Source organism: Gracilinanus agilis, chromosome 5, assembly GCF_016433145.1.
Source record: "Gracilinanus agilis isolate LMUSP501 chromosome 5, AgileGrace, whole genome shotgun sequence".
NCBI lineage: Eukaryota > Metazoa > Chordata > Mammalia > Didelphimorphia > Didelphidae > Gracilinanus > Gracilinanus agilis.
This window is the reverse complement of record NC_058134.1, coordinates 43,125,655-43,141,240: the sequence shown is the minus strand read 5'-3', so window position 1 is coordinate 43,141,240 and position 15,586 is coordinate 43,125,655. Positions and strand designations below refer to the sequence as shown.

General features: G+C 38.6%; 1 pseudogene; it reads right to left on the bottom strand.

Moving 5' to 3' along the window:
- Positions 1 to 7,107: 7,107 nt before the first annotated feature.
- LOC123249779 lies at positions 7,108 to 7,893 on the bottom strand (annotated as a pseudogene).
- Between the last annotated feature and the right edge of the window lie 7,693 nt (positions 7,894 to 15,586).

The following is a 15,586-nucleotide window of genomic DNA, read 5'->3' as shown; positions in this document are numbered from 1 at the left end:
TTGTGTTTTGTTATCAATTTAGATAAATCATTTTATTTGTTACAGGTGTATATTTCATAATCGGCATTTGATAAGAAGGGAGTTAAGTTTTGGATACATAATTTGGGGGACTTTTCCATCAGGATAACAGTATAAATCTAAAAATTTTGATTTAAATAAATTTTAATATTTAATTCATTTTAATTTTCATATAAATACATTTATATATTTATTTATATAATTGTATATTTTATGTATATTTTTATTGTATATTTTAAAATAATTTGTGTTCATAAAATAATATATTTATATAATATTTTAATTTAATTTAAATTTAAATAAAAGTTTAAATCCAAAAAAAAATCTAAAAATTAAAAAAAAATTTTGGAATGGGATCCCAAAGAGTCAGATATGACTAACACAACTGAATGACAGCAAAACCAAGAACAGAAGTTAAGGATCAAAAGAGATTTCAGCAGACACTTAATGCAACTCATGCTCCCAAAAGAATCCTTGCTAAAGTATAACTAAAAATGTTTAATCTTTGCTGGAAAAAAGAAGTAATGAACAGGTTGTTAAAAGACAGGCAAGTTGTGTAGTAGATAGAGCATTGGGCCTGGATTCAGAAAGATCCCAGTTAAAATCCATTAGATTGTAAGCTCTTGTAGGACAGGGGCTGTGTTTGGCCTTCTCTTACATCCCCAGGCACAATGCCTGGCACATATTAGGTGCTATATAAATATTTATTCCCTTCTGTCCCCCAGATCCAAGATCAATGAGGTTAGGGTAAAAAAGTTCAAGCCATCAGTTCTGAATGAACTGAACCCTGGGTTACTAAAGCAATTGATGGTTATGATTTCTTAACCACTATAAAAATAGGTGGTAGCGATGGGCAAGTGTCCAACTGTTCAAAAAGCAGATTCTACTGAAGCCATTATGCTTAACTTTGTAGGGAAAAAAATCAGGAAAACCTTAAAGAGATGATTTGTAGGCAGTTGGTAACAGAAGCAATGTTATCACTCTAAGCAGTGTAGCTTCAGTAAAAATGTTGTTATTCAGTCATTTTCACTTGTATCTAACTCTTTGTTGACCCCATTTGGGTTTGTTGTTTATTTTGGCAGAGATACTGGAGTGGTTTGCCCCATTCCCTTCTCCACCTCATTTTACAAATGAGGAAACTGAGGTCAACAAGGTTAAGTGACTTGCCCTGGATTACCCAACTAATAAGTATCTGTATCCAGATTTGAACTCAGTAAGAAGAGTTTTCTTGATGCCAGGTTCCATGTTCTACCCACTGCATCATCTGGCTGCCCTTCAGTAAGATAAATCACAATGAATGAAGGGTTCAGAGAAACATGGGAAAATTTTTATGAACTGATTTGGAGGAAAGTGTGCAGAACAAGGAAAAATCCCCATATGGTGCCTACAGTAATGTAAAGAGAAAGAACAAAACATTTAATTTCACCATTATATAATTAAAATGACTTCTCTGCAGCCATTTTGGAGAAGTAATGAAAATCTACATCTCCCTTCTTCCATTGAAGGGGTGCAGATATTGACTATGTTCCCTGTTATATACGGTTGCTATGTTGGGTTTTTTGTTTAATGCAAGGAGTGCAAGGGGAGAGAGTATATTTAGAAATGACTGTAATGTAACAATGAGCCTTTTCTTTAAAAAAAAAAAAACAGAACCAAGAACAAGTCATAGCACGACGAGTTCATCTCCTTTTTTTTCAGGGCTATTAGACTACTAAGTAGAGGAGGGGAATGCCATCAGCTTCACTTACTCAGATTTTATCCAGGATTTGGATCAAGTTCTTGTGATAGCATTCCGGACAAGGTCAATGCAGAGTCAAGCTAACATGCCATTTCAAGGTGAGAGCTGGAAACATAAGTAGTCATGAGAAAAAAAGTGACAAAGTTCTAAGGAGATCAGGAAAGTCAGAGAGTCAGGTTCTGCCATCCACTCTCCTGCTTCAGGACTGATATTACCTCCAGATGAGGAGATGCTGGTCTCTTGGCTTTCATCTGAAGTGTGTGTCTTACTCCCCTCAGCTCCTTGGACCATGGAACTACCAAGAGACCTTATTACTAACCTGGTCTGTCCTTTTTGGTTTATGCCATCACAAATGCCCTGAGGTCCTCCTTCCAACTCCAGGTTTAAGAGCACACAAACCTATGTATTAAAAGAGATCCTCTCTCCCCAAGAGAGAGGCATATCTTCCCCTGCCCTGATTGTCTACCCTGTCACCAATACCTAAGGACCCTTCCGTAAGCAGATTATGACAGATTCCATCCACTGGTCCTAGTTTTCCTTAGGAGGCATGTAGGTTGTTCAATGGATAAAGCTCTGGATCTCTAGACAGAAAGAATTAAGTTCAAATTCAGCCTCAGGTACTTACTAACTGTATAACCTGGGCAAGTCACCTAATCTCTGTCTCCCTCAGTTTTCCTCATCTGTAAAATGGGTGAAAACCTACCTCCTAGGATTGTTGTGAAGATAAAATGATATATTCGTAATGAATTAAAATGTAATTAATGAGCCTTACATTGCTATCTATAAATACTAGTTATTATTGTTGTTGTTCTTATCTTTCCCATCTCCCCTTTGCTTTCTTTCCCTCCTCACCTCTCTCTGCCTCCTGGCTTCCCTGGCTTCCTTCAGGACTCAGTTCAAACCTTAGCTCTGCAAGTGGTCTTCTCTGGTCTTCCCCCCATCTTCCATAGCCTCACTGTTCGTGGCTTCTCCTCAGAGGTGGCTTCCCATTTACACTGTACGTATCTTCTCCGTGCATGGTTGTTTGTATATTGTCCCTCCCATCAGAATAGAAGCTCCTTGAGGACAGGCACCATGTTTTTCCTTTCCTCTGTAATCCCAGTTACATATATAGCATATAGAAAGCACTTAAAAATGCTCCTTGACTGAATGAGTCCAGGATAATCGGTGCTAGTTCCTTCAACCACTGCTTATAGGACATCATCCTTATTTTTAAATATGGCACCCAGGATTATACTCAATACCCCAAATAGACTCAGACCAGTGATGAAAATTCAATTGTTGTTGTCGAGTCATTTCTAGTCATGTATGACTCTCTGTGACCCCATTTGGGGTTTTCTTGGCAAAGATACTGAAGTGATTTGCCCTTTTCCTTCTCCAGCTCATTTTACAGATAAGGAAACTGAGGCCAACAGGGTTAAATGACTTGCCCTAAGTCACCTAGCTAGTAAGTGTCAGAGGCCAGATTTGAACTCACTCTATTCACTGTGCCTCTTAGCTATAGAGAATTCAGAGCATGGTGGTATTTTTGGTAGGTGGGACCAGATTGTGGAGAGCCTTGAATGCCAGGCCAAAGAAAATTGACTTTATATTGTTGGCAACAGGAATCTCTTAAGAATTTCATAAGGTGAGGGTGCAGGGGTGGCATGTACAAGTCAGTACTTTAGGAAGATCGATCTAGACAGAGGCTGGAGAAACGATGGCTCTGAGAAGGGAGGAACATAAGAAAATTATTAACAAACCGTTGGGCTGATTCAAACTAAAGGTGTGACCTGAAAAGTAGTCATGATTCAGAATTTCCTGCCCTAATTAATCTGTGCTGTTTTTAATGACTTAGAAGTCAGAGGAAGGGCTGTGGAATGATGGCTGCTGCTGCTGCTCTGGAGGAAGGAGGGGATAACTAATCAAGAAGGCTTCATGAAGCCCTCACTATGTGCCTCGCATTGTGCCAGGACCTAGAGATACAAAGAGAAAGCTAAAATAATCCCTGCACTCAGGAAGCTTCATTCTAGGGCGGAAGGCAACACATACATATAAAAGTATGTATAAGGTACATACAAAATACAGAGAAGGTGATCTGGGGAGGGAGGGAGGATCAGGACGGGTCTTCTGCAAAAGCTGCAACTTGGGCTGAACTTTGAAGGAAACTAGGGATGGTCATTGGCCAATAAAGCCAACTTGGACAAGTTAAGCAGACTTAAAAAAAAATCTACCAGACTGATCTTAATGTACTGTTGGGGGAAACGTGAATTAGTCCAGTCATTTTAGAAAACATTGAACAATACCTAAAAAAAAAAAAACCCAGACTCCTAATTGTGCACACCCTTTGACCTGGCAATAGCACTACTAAAGCTATATACCAAGGAGATCAAAGGAAGAGGAAAAGGGCTCCCAAAAGCAAAACTATATCTATATATAGGAGGTCTTAGTAGTCAAAAATGAGAAACTAAGTTGGGGTGGGGAAGGACTGTAAATTGGGAAATGCCTGAACAAAGAATAGTCTATGAATGGAAGACTATTGTGCTAGAAGAAATGACAATCAGAACTGGGATAACAATTCATGCAATAACAATCTTGTAAAGAAAGAAGAAAACTCTGAAAGACCGACTACTTCAATGACCAATGAAGATGAAAAGGAAGACATTTATTTTCGAACATGGGCAACGGGGAAATTTGCTTAACTAGCCATTTTTGTTATGAGGTTTTTGTTTTCCTTTACTTTTATTTTCCTGGCTGGAGAAGATGTGAGGGAGAAAAAATAAAAGCTTTCTAATTGAATTTTTTCCCCAAAACCTACCTATCTTGTTGAAAATACTTTCTTAGAACACTCATATTTACTAATGTGGTGATCAGTGAAGTTTCTGATATGAATGTATGATGTCCTAAAGAAGCAGTCATTGATTAAATTAAGAGTTCTAGTTTTTATTTTGGTTCGAATTTTCATTTGCTCTCTGATTTCTTTTTTCTCTTTTTTATTAGTAATGCGATTCAAGGATTTATTAAGTGTTACTTGCAAAACATACTGCGAAATGCATTAGCAAAAGATCAATGTAAAAACACTCCACAATTTTACAATTTTTGCTCCTTCAAAATTTTGTTCTATGCTATCCACATCCAGAGAAAGAACTGTGGGAGGAGAAACACAGAAGAAAAACAATTGCTTGATCACATGGGTTGATGGGGACATGATTTGGAATGTAGACTCTAAATGATCACCCTAGTACAAATATCAATAATATGGAAATAGGTCTTGATCAATGACACATGTAAAACCTAGTGGAATTGTGCATTGGCTACAGGAGGGGGGTGTGAGGAGGGGAGGGAAAGAACATGAATCATGGAAGCACGGAAAAATTTTTTTAATTAGTCAATTAAAAAAAATTTGTTCTAGTAGCCCAAAAGTTGTGGTTTAATATTGTGTATTCTTGCCAGTGTTTAAGATATAGAGAATATTGTTCGTGTTAGCTCTACACTGATAGAACCTCACAGACCCTAGATCACATTACAAGGAAAAGCAATAGAAAACACATATACATGGAAATGAGTTCAAGAACAGAGTCAACATTAGTAGGGTTGCTAACCTGGCAATACAGAGATGTTTAAGAAGGTTCATGTTTTAAAAGCTAAAGCTTATTTTTAATACCTAAAGTGCATTTGCCAAGAAAACCCCAAAGTATATTTCAATATAAATCATATGATTTTTCCACCTAATTGCTGTTGTGTGTCCTTTATTTCAAAGACCAATGACATCACAAGGATGATGTCTTACTTGTTCCTGAACTGGATTTAAGTGAGGCAGAGTTGGACCAAGTCATCAACCTCACTCTCTCTTCCAGCCATCCCAGTTTAATGGCAAGACAGAAGCCAAGATAATTAGTCATGACCCAGGATACAGAGGATGACATTGGTCTCTTTGATGTCTTACCAAGCTCTCAGCCCTTCATAGGGCTTGCTTCAGCCTTGTTCATGGCCATTGGAACAAACTGTTCTCATCAGCCCATTCTGCCTGGGGGAGTCTTCATATGCTTGAGGTAGACACACCTCTAACTCACCTATGTCAACATTTGTTCAATTTTCCACTCTTCAGTGTACAATACAGTATAAATTAATCTTGGGTTCCAAAATATGTCAAAATATTGTTTTTGTCCCTTGGTCATAACAAATATTTCTTTTTCTAATTTTGAAAAATAAAAACACTTCCCTTCCATCTTAAAATCAATACTATGTATTGGTTCCAAGGCAGAAGAGCAATAAGGTCAAGGCAAGAAGAGTTAAATGACTTACCCAAGGTCACACAGGAAGTATTTGATGCCAGGCATGAACCCAAGACTTCCCATCTGTAGGGCCTGGCTCTCAATCCACTGAGCCACCTCATTGTCCCTTAAACCAAATATTTCAAATAATCCAACCAAAACATAGAAATTAAAGACGTCAACACACATAAACAAAAGCACACAAGAGACTTCTGTTTGAAATCCCAGCAAGAGCTTGATTCTTGAAAGAATCCTTACTGTGAAAATAAAAGATCAATACAAAAACTATGGTTTTATTATATTTATTATTATACTCATTCTGATTATATGGTACAATGCTATAAAATGAACATGGATCGATGAATTATTCAAAACATTCAACATTTTTTCTATGTATGTTGTTGCTCGGTCACATCATTTTAGTCATGTCTGACTCTTGGTGACCCCATGGACCATAGCACTTGGCCCTTCTATCCTCCACTATCTCCCAAAGTCTGTCCAAGCTCTTATTCATTGCTTCCATGACACTGTTTGTTCATCTCATCCTCTACTGCCCCCTTTTCCTTTTGCCTTCAATCTTTCCAGAGCCTTTTCCAATGAATTGCCTACTCATTATATGGCCAAAGTATTTAATATATTGTGCTATTTTAAATACTTGAAAAATGAGAGTTTTTTGCATTTCCTCCTATCAGAAATTAAACAGTCTTCTTAAGGATCAAAGTCTTAAAAACACAGTTTAGAGCTTCTTGTTCATATGTTCATAGTACATCAATGCAACTTAGTCTGGTGGATATTTTGACAATATTTAATCTAAGCAACAATAAGGCTTCCGAAAAGAAAGCTTTAAGTAGGTCTGTCTTTTTTCAGGATTTTGTTGTAATAGAATGTGAAAAAAGAATTCTCTAGAACCTTAAACAAAACTATGAAGTTATTGATTGGTTCAGAAGATCTTATGAAAAGGAAGATCTTATGAAAACAAAACTATGAAGTTATTGATTGGTTCAGAAGATCTTATGAAAAGGAACATAGCATGTAAATACTCTGCTGTTTGAGCAAAACTTCAAAAGTCCAAATGGAACTAGGGCAAGACCATAACATTTATGAGAGCAGACATTTTTTCTTCCTCTTCTTGACAGACGGTGGGCAAAGAACTGCTCTGATAGTTTCATCAAATGCTGTCTTGACACCTTGCTGTGTGAGTGCGTTAGATACTTTATAGAACTTGGCCATAGTTAAGCCCTATGGGTAGGTATTTGGAGTCAGCTTCTTCTCCTTTAATTACTCAATCATGTCTTTATCATCTCTAAAGCCAGATATGAACCCAGAACCTCTCATCTCTAGGCCTGACTCTCTATCCACTGAACTACCTAGATACCTCCAGTCATAGTTCTTCTTGGCCTGAAACACATGATAAACCCAAATTCACTAATATTCCTTCTACCATAACATTGCCAGAAGAGTTGCCCAAGACCATAGGGATGTATTCTCCAGGAAATGTATTGGTCTGTATCTGATTCTGTTGTTCAGTAATTTTAGTTGTGTCCACCTCTTTATGATCTAATTTGGGAAGTTTTCTTGGCAAAGATACCATAGTGGTTTGTCATTTCTTTCTCCCAACCATTTTACAGATGAGGAAACTGAGGCAAACAAGGTCAAGTGACTTGCTACTAAATGTCTGAGACTAGTTTTGAACTCATGAAGATGAGTCCTTCTAACTCCAGACCTGTCACTCTAACCACTACACCACCTAGCTGCTCTATAACTGATTAGTAGGTAAGTTTTCCCTTTAGCTCTGCTGCCAAGGTTTCCCATCATGGTCATTCCCTTCATACTCTCTGAGTGGGAACAATTCCTCTTTTGCTCCTTGAGATCTGACTGGCCCATATCAATTTCTTGTGGGTCAATGACTTGGTTCTACAATAACCATAGCTCAGATGACTGACTAATGAATAAGAGGGGCACCTACCCAGAGACCCAAATGTCTGCGTAGGATGAATGTGTCTTCATAAAGAATGAAAGTAAAGTTCCCATTCTTAGAGAAAAGGGGAAATTTTAAGTGACTTTCATTATCACCACACCATATACCATCAAGTTCAAAAAAGTGCAGAAATGTTCTTTATGACTTGAAAACTTTTTAGGCTTCTTATTAACATCTCTTCCCAATGACTTTCTAGATGCATGGCACTTAACAATTCTGAAATGATCATCTTTATGCTCTCCTGGGAGGAAAATATCTCCCAGGAGGAAGTTAGAGCAATAATGACAGACTGGGGGTAGCAATGGTAGGAAGATGGACTTCAATGTGGATTTAGAGCAAAGCCATGTGGATCGTTGATGTTTTCTGAGTTGAAAGAACATCAATTAAAGGTAGAATGAGAGCTGAGAAGCACCAAGAAGGGCTAATAAAACCCACCAAAGACGGATGAGAATGACAGAAGAAAGTTGGACCACCAATGAGGAAGAGGCAGAAAGACAAAGAGCTGGCGTGAAAGAGAGGAAAGAAAAGAGGTGAATCCCAAGAAGTAGTGACCAAAGGAGAAGTCACAAAGATGTGACATGAAGAGAACACCTGGTCCTTCCTCTTTATGAGGTGCTTGCAGTAGAACAGTACTGTACACAAGAAGGGTGATGACTGTTCCTAGGACTCTAGAGGTTAGCCAGAAGAACACTTGTCTCTTTAGTTTTTTCCACTTTCAAGGGTCACTAGCTAACTTTTGGCCCCTGCTGAAGCCATATCTCCACTACTCTAAGCCAGGAGGATTTAATAAGTTCTTGGGGAGAAGCAATGAACTACTAGAAACGGACTAGGCTTTATCAACTTATTTGGGAGAACTTCCTGGTCCCATAATTTGTGTGAATAAACTTGTTATATGCCTCGTGACTCTGGGTGTGTTTATGAGGGGAAGTGATGGCCATCTTTGGGAAAGTGAAATACAGTGAAGTCCCTGCATCCACATACATGAGGCCAAATGTACCACAAATGAGTCAGGACTACTAACTACTCTTGGGAAAAGTTCTGTTCCCAGATTCTTCCTGGATGGGGGCAAAAGAATCAGATAAATATAGAATAAATTCCCAAAGAAAAGTTGGACCCTTCTTATCAGTTGGGACGCAAAAGTTATATATTTACAGGTAGGAAAACATAAGTCACAGTCAGCAGAATCAACACCAGTTTCCTTATCTCTGTGATAAGGCACAAGCCATATCGACATCAAATATATATATATATTTGTTTATATATACAAATATATATATGCACATATAGGAAGCTGTATTGAGCCAACCCTCTTTCCTTTCATTGTCCACCCTCTAATGGTATTACTGGAGTAAGAAGTCTTCACAAGAGCGGCATCTGCTAGTACTGACCACTCGTCACAGTGGCGATTGATGGGTCATTCTCCAAGAAGCCCCTAATGTAGTCTTAAATGACCCATGCTAACTCCACGTTAGACCTGTATTCAGCACATACAAGGATCCCTAAACCAAGAAGAGGTGAGCTCCTTCCCTTCTATCTTGAGCAGCCCCAAAGTCAATGTGTCAATAAGTTTTGTTATTACTAATGAACAGGATATGAGGTAAGAAAGAGAAACAATATCTATGACCCAAGATGGGGCTCAGTGGCCACCTCAAGATCTAGCATGGATGCCAATTAATCTGTCTGCAGTCTAAGTTAACTAATTTCTTCCTAGTAGGGTTTTTGGGAGGATTTCTAAGAAGGCGTGGCAAGACAGAAGCAGATGTCAGGGAATAATATACTTCTGCCTTATCTTTGAAGATGACAGCTAGCAACCAGAGGACAACCTTTCCTATCAACAGAAGCAAAGATCAACACCTGAAGGATGCTCCTAGAAGGTATAGCAGCCCCGGATTTGGGTCTTGGGAGCTGATTGACAAAGAATGGAACTTCTCTCCAATTACTTTTGACCAGGTCCTGAACCTTTTTTCTGCATTGTGGATCCCTTCGAGGCAATTTGGTACAGTTTATGGACCTCTTCTCAGAATCATGTTTTTAGATGAATAAAATGAAATCCATGGGATTACAAAGAAAGCAATTCTATTGAAATACAGCTAGCAAAAAAATAAAACATGAAGAAAATAGTGGAAATATACGAAGAGATGAAAAAAGAAAGAAATTAAGAATAATACATGTTGTGATTACATTAAAAAAACAACAGCCACAAAATCAAGAGAGAAAAGCATCAAAGTTAAATAAATCCAAAGGGAGCTCAGAAACAAAAAAATGTATATTACCACATATATACATAATTAATATATTTTAAACAAATTGTAAATAATGTGGAGTTTGTGATATAGCACATAATTTGTTATGCATTTGTTTATTTAAATATTTTTGTCAGTGGTGGTGGTTATTTATAATAAAAATTAAAGAATCCTTGGTAGGGTATCCTTGGTTTTCCCCTTCTGAGGTTTTTTCCACATAAGGGAGACAAACAAGCACCACAGAGACCAGCAAAGTCTACAAGGGAGAGCAAAGGGGTGCTGAGCTCTTCTCTATTTTATCTTGTGAATTGCCCCACTTGGAGAATAATATCCTCAACCATCAGAAAAGAAGAACTGGACCACGCTTCACATACTTTTGAAAACTTGCAAAACCTTAAACTAATCACCTTTAAAACAGGAAGCAAAGTATTTCCTACTTTACTAACGCCTCTGACCCAAAAGTTGTCTTTTCTCTACTGGGGACCAACTCCAAGATATCATTGGAACACATTTTCCCAAGTCACAGGTATTTGTTCTCATTCTTTTCATCCTGTTAGAGGAAAGGCTCAAAGTCAATGGGAGCCATTTGTGTGAGAGGGTCAAGTGTCCTTCCTAGGTCACTGTGCATCTTCAGGGTAGGGAATGGGAAGAAGTTGGCAGAGAGAGTGTCTCAGGTGATGGGGTAGAAGTGGAGGTGAGTATCTGTGGATTAAAATAAGGAGATCTTGATGCCCAGAAATCCCTGGGTGGGGATATATGTAGCTAGGAAATACCCTTCTTCCTATCTTTGACTTCTTTTTTCTTTAATTTTGCTCATTCTTCCAGTCCTGCTGAGATGTTTTCCTACCCCACCCATCAAATAGTCAAATGAGTTAATATTTGTAAAGTATTTAGCACAGTGTACTTAGCACACAGTAAACATTTGATAAATATTGTTCCCTTTCTATTTCTCCTTTTCTTGCCCAGCCCCTTATCTTCTATGTCTTGAGTTCTTAGAAATAGAAGAGTTTTAATTTTTTTTCCTTTCCTAATCCTTTACCAATGCTCAGTTCATTAGGGACGGGGAAGGCAGATGTCATAGAGCATAATTTAGCAAGAGGAAGATTTTTAAAAATTATTTTTATAAAGAAGCAATGGCTACAATTCTAGAATAACCTTAGACCATCTTTCCTGCAAACACACTCGGGAAATTGCTTTTATTCAAATTGACTGAAAAGGAAGATTAAAAAACAACAATAATAATAGCTAGCACTAATATAATACTTAAAAGTTGTCTTATTTGATCCCCACAACAACCCCAGAAGGATTATGATTCCCTCCCCCATTTTTATTTCCATTTTACAGATAAGGAAATTGAGGCTGAAAGAGTTATTCGCTAAGTTACTTTGCCTCCTATCCCTTACAGGGTCCTAAAGATAACTGCATATATACCTAAACTGAAGAACAATTTTTGGTCAGCTCCTTGATGCCTAATTTAATGAATTCTTCTCTCTTTTTTCCTCAATGAATTGTCTAAAATGACTGGTTGTTTTCACCATATCTGAGGTATTTGGAAATTCCTTGAAATGAGCTTGAGGTGAAGATGGTGGGAATAGATAGTCATTTTGTGGCTTACAGGATCTCGAAAGCATTCTATAGCTCAGTGTTGACTATGAAGTTATCCCTAGTCACACCTGGATTTTCTTTATAAAATCTACTAGGGGGCTGAGTCCTTTCTTCAAAAGCCCAAAAAATGAGTCCTTAGAGCTCTTGCTTAGAATTCCCCGTTTATCACTCCCCACCCCAGGAATGCTCAGTCCATATCATAGCACAGCTGATAGGGAGCATGCACAACTTCCTAGAAAACTATGCAGTTCCCTGGACTTGGAAAACCAGGAACGTCACCTCACTTAGCAGGCAAAGATCTAGAATCATGGGACCCGAGTTTGGATGCTAGCCCCCTGACAGATCCTGAGAACTTTGGGACTTTGGGTCAGGTCACCTCATTTCAAAAATGGGGGAGCCTGTACACATGACTGCTAGGGTCCCTTCTAGTTTGATGTCTCTAATCTTTTAGCCCCAGTAGAATGAATGAGATCCCACAAATGACCCTTCTGGTTGCACTGAACCACAGTGGATTTATTTCAATCCTGAAGCCATTGTTACCACCACCACCACCACCACAACAATTACAACTTCTCTCTTGCTAAAAATCATGTTCTTTTTAACATCTGCCACTGAAGAACTGAAATTTGATTTCATTGGCAACACCTGCAGTTGAATTTATATCCAATCTTTGAGTTTCCTGATGTTAAAAATATCCACAACTTTTTAGCAGGTGGATGAAACTGGGTAATTCAAAGTGAGTCATGTGCTAGGCTGTTGCTCAGGGTAGGATAAAATATAAGAAAATAGAATAAAGTCTCTTATTTCAACATTTAGTACTCCTGCTTGAGACCAGTGGAAATCCAATAAAGACTACCTAAAGTCACCCTAAAGACTGAGTGTTAGTTGATGTTAGCAACTAGCAAAAACAAAACAAAACAACAACAACAAAAAAAAAAACCCATGCAATTATCAATTAGAATCTCAGAGATATGAATGAACTTCCAGGTCATCCATTCTAATCTTCCATTCATCCATGCAGGAATCCCTTCTGAAGGCAGATATTCATTGAGCCTCTGCTCCAAAGGCTTCCAAAGACAGAGAGTTCATTATTTTACAAGGCAGCAAATTTGATCATTGGACGGCTCTGAATGCTAAAAAGTTCTTCCTTACTCTGAGCCCAAATTTGCCTTCCAATAACCTACAAGCATCAGCCATACTTCTAGCCTCTGGAGCAGATGGTTTTAATCTGAGGTCCGTGAACCTGAGGTTTTTTTTTTCTTTTTTTTAATAGCTTGAAAACTATTTCAATATAATTTGTTTCCTTCGCAATCCTATATATTTTACATGCATTTAAAAATTCTATTCTGAGAAAGGGTCCCTAGGCTTTGCTAGATTGCTAAAACAGTCCATGATTCTAAGAAGGGCTAACAAGTACTGCTAATTGATGAGTCTACTCTCTCTACTATATAACCTTTCAAACTTTGAAAACAGGTATTACGGCTTCTAGCCCTCACTTCCAGCAACAGCTTCCCCTAAGTTGGGCATCCCTAGTTCAGAACCTTCATCATTCTCATCAGCCTACTCTGAATATGCTTCAATTTATCCATGTTTCTGTCTCTGTCTCTGTCTCTGTCTCTCTCTCTGTTTTTCTCTCTTTCTGTCTCTGCCTCTCTCTGTGCCTTTCTCTCTCTCTCTCTCTCTCTCTCTCTCTCTCTCTCTCTCTCTCTATCTCTCTCTATCTCTCTCTATCTCTGTTTCTCTCTGTCTCTGTCTTTCTCTGTGTGTCTCTCACTCACTCTGTCTCTGTGTCACTCTTTCTCTGTTTCTCTCTCTTTCTGTCTCTGCCTCTCTCTGTCTCTCTCTGTGTCTTACTTTCTCTCTCTATCTCTATCTCTCTGTCTCTCTGTTTCTCTCTGTCTCTGTCTCTCTCTATGTATCTCTCTTTCACTCACTCTGTCTCTCTATCTCTCTGTCTCTGTCTCTCTCTCTCTGTTTCTCTCTCTTTCTCTCTCTGCCTCTTTCTGTCTCGCTCTGTGTATTTCTCTCTCTGTCTCTCTCTATCTCTCTCAGTCTCTGTCTCGCTTTCTGTCTCTGCCTCTCTCTGTCTCTGTCTTACTCTCTCACTCCCTTTCTTTCTATCTCTATCTCTCTCTCTCTCTTTCTCACTCAGTCTCTCTCTCTCTCTCTCTCTCTCTCTCTCTCTCTCTCTCTCTCTCTCTCTCTCTCTCTTCATACGTCTGTCTGTCTGTCTAGCTCACTTGCTTGCTCTCTCCCTTTTCTTCTTTTGTCCTGACACTAGATATCAATTCCAAGGCAGAAGAGAAGTAAGAGCTAGGCAATTGAAGTTAATTGACTTGCCCAGGGTTGAACCCAGGACCAACCTGGCTTTCTATCCACCGAGCCATCTAGTTAACCCTCTTGTCTCTCTTAAAATGCGATGACTGCTTCATCCATTGACAAACCCTTATCAATCCCCTACTATGTGCCAGAAACTGTGTTAAGCACTAGGGTTACAAAAAGAGGGAAGAGACAGACCCTGCCCTCCAGAAGTTTTTTTTATCTAATGGGGGAGACACATGCAAACAAATATATATGAAGCAAACTATACACAGAATAAATAGGAAATCATTAACAGTGAGGAGGCACTGGAGTGAAGAGGGGGGTTGAGAGATTCTCCGTAGGAAATAGGATTTTATTGGAGACTTACATGAAATCAAGGAAGACAATAGTCAGAGTGAAGGAAGGAGACATTCCAGGCTTGGGGGGGGTCAGTCAGATCTTGTTCATGGAACATCCAGGAGGCCAGTGTCACTGGATCAAAAAATATGTATCAGAGAGTTCTACGTAAGAAGACGGGAAGGGTAGGAGGGGATGAAGTTATAAAGGGCTTAGAATGCCAAACAATATTTTGTATTTGATCCTGGGTGCAATAGGGAGCCACTAGAGTTTATTGAGTAAAGGAGTGATATGATCCAACTTGTGTGTGTCATATGTACATACATTAGCCATTATGTCCACATGCACATTATTAACACTACACATATTCGTGTAGCATGAATAGCATTTGATCTTTTTAACACAGTCTAATACGACAGCAGCTTATTTAACAGCTAAGTCACATCTGACTCATAGTTAGCTTGAATTTCTCCAAAAGCCCCAGATCTTTGTTTCGGATGAATTCCAGTTAAGGTAGGTCTCCCTCGTCTTGTATTTATGCACATGAGTATTGAAATTTCTGTGCAATAATTTATAAATAATTCTCGCTGAACTTCATCTCCGTGACTTTATTTATTTTTTATTTAACTAATTTATTTCATTTAGAATATTTTCCCATGGTGACATGATTCATGTTCTTTCCCTCACCTCAAACCTCCCCGTCCCCTTCTGAAAGCATCCTTTCTCAGTCCTCCATTATCTTAATGCTTTCCCTTTGAGATGCTTTCCAATTTATTCTGCACATATATTTCTAAGGAGTTGTTAACATGTTATCTGCCATTAGACTGTGAGTTCCTGGAGGGCTGTTGTCATTCATTTATTCCAGTCTTCTCTAACTCTTCGTAATCCCATTTGGGATTTTCTTGGCAAAGATACTAGAGTGGTTGACCATTTCTTTCCCCCCTCTCTTTTGACAGATGAGGAAACTGAGGCAAACAGGGTGAAACGACTTGGCCAGGGTCACACAGCTAGTAAGTGTCCAAGGCTGGATTTTAACTCAGAAAGATGAGACTTCCTGACTGTCAGGTCTGACACTCTTATCTACTGGGTTACC